Consider the following 2158-nt stretch of genomic DNA (forward strand, 5'->3'; position numbering starts at 1 on the left):
TGCCATCTGGTCTCTGTCTTGCAAACCACCTGCTACCACCTAAAATCCCATCCAGACAATTTCCCTTGAGTGACAGGAGATGGTTATGCACCTCTGCTAAGCACAGAGCTTTGCTCTAGGGGCACTGGTCACGTGCTGACAAGCCTGAGCTCAGCTGAAGATGGAGCCACGCGAGGGTACAAGCAGGTAATAGTGAGGGTGCCCCACACACCAGTGAAGCCCTCCAGGGAACCCCGTACTATGTAACGAGAATCTATCCTGGGATTCTTCCTCCTGCCATTTCCACCACAGGCTTCACTGCATGCAGCCCAGCCTGCAGCTCTCCCACAAAAGGACCCAGAGCCATGTGCCCTCCAGAAAATTCCTTCTCCCAGGAGCATCTGCACTGTCTGGACTCAGGCAGGGGGCAGGTGCTGTCCCAGAGGTTGGAGACCTGGCCTGAAGCCCTTTCTGCTATGGATCTGCTGTGTGACACTGCATGCGTCCCTTTCGTCTCTGGGCCCCAGCTCTCTCTCCTGTCGAGTAGGCGTGGTGTCGGATGGTGTGTCAGGTCCCTCTCTCACTAAGATGTTCTAGGAGAGAGGCAAGGTGATGTTTGCTCTTCCCATGTGTCAAGGATTTCAAGGTTCAAGGAGCACAAGAACCTACTCAAAGTCACACACAGCAGAGCGCAGAAGGCCTCCTGCTTCCATGCTGTTTCCTGGGGGTGTTGTGCCTCTCATGCAAACAGCGGCAAAAGTCCTGGAGCTGTGGGTTTGACAGGTGACTGTGGCCCTCAAAATCAGGACAGTGAGAGGGTCACCATGTGCTGCCTCTTCCCAAGCCGGAGACCGCCTCTGCCCTGCTGTCATCTGCCTGCTGCATCCCTTGTGTCCAATGGGGCAGGCCCATGCCTTGAGCTCATTCTGCCTGTCTCTCCTTTGCCACCTGCTTTAGTTTGTGCCACCAGAGGTGCACTTGGTGTCCGTGTTTCCAGGCAGAGTTGGCTGCCTTTGGCGGCTGGGGGGCACTTAGAGAGGGGTGCCCTGCAGAAGGAGAAGAACAGCCCTCTGCAGCACTGGCAGAGAAGTCCAGGATGCAGGAGCCCCCAGCGGGGAAGGCAGCCTCGCTGGGAGCTGCACCCCAGACTCTCCTCCCATCTCACCCTCTTGCCACGGCCAGATGTGTTGATTCCCAAGAAGCCTGATGAACTTCCTAACACCTCTTGGGACAGAGGAAGGAGGTTCTGGGAGTTTCTTAAGTTTTTTATTCCTTCCTTCCCCTTTCATTCCATAAACATTTTTGAACAACTACATCTACTGTATGGATGGAACCACTATGGTCCCAAGGGAAGTGTGAGAGCTGCCATCGGATCCTGTCTAGGGCCTCACCAGGGTCCCAGACACCCCCGCAGCCAGTGTGGATGGGAGTGTGTGTGTGTGTGTGTGTGTGTGTGTGTGTACTCACATGTGTGTGGGGGAGCTAGTGGAGGGGTAAGTGGGTTCAGCTTCTACATGGGCCATGTGCTGGAGACCAACATCCTACACCTGGCTGACTTCCACGTGACTTCCATACCATTTGGTGGCATTTGTTCAAGGACAAGCAGAGGAGGCCTGGGGGCCTGGCATCATCTGAGAGGCAAGGCTGGAGGAGAGGAGGGGCCCTGCTGGATCGGGAGGCCTTCCAAACGCATGAGTGAACCAAGAGGCCTTGGGAAGAGTTGCTTCAGGCAATGGGGTCCTGAGCCAGCGTGGGAAGCCGCCCTCCTCCCTCAGTACCCACTGGCATCTGCAGGAGTCCCAGGTGTGGTCCTCTGTAGATATGTACTTTGTGTGTAGCTGAGCTGCATTTATGAAGGGGTCAGTAACAGTTGGGAGAGTCACAGGGGTCTGAAATGTGGAGGGAAGCCACAGCAGTGAGTGGAAGAAAGGCCTTGGGCCCCAGCCTCCGTGGAAGTCAAAACTGGGCTTTCTGCCTCAAGCTAAGGATAGCAAATGGGTGGGAAAACTCCTCCCTCCCATCTTCCTGAAGCAGCAGCAGGGAGCCACCCTGTTACAGCAGACACTGGGTGGACCTCCCACCCAAGTCCCCAACTCATGCAAGGCCTAAGCTCTCACACGCAGGAGGGAACACCCTAAACTGGGGAACTGTCCCCAAAGCCATCTGAAACGGAATACCT

The sequence above is a fragment of the Aotus nancymaae genome, unplaced genomic scaffold, assembly GCF_030222135.1.
Source record: "Aotus nancymaae isolate 86718 unplaced genomic scaffold, 86718_ANA_hifiasm-v0.15.2.pri h1tg000079l, whole genome shotgun sequence".
Taxonomy (NCBI): domain Eukaryota; kingdom Metazoa; phylum Chordata; class Mammalia; order Primates; family Aotidae; genus Aotus; species Aotus nancymaae.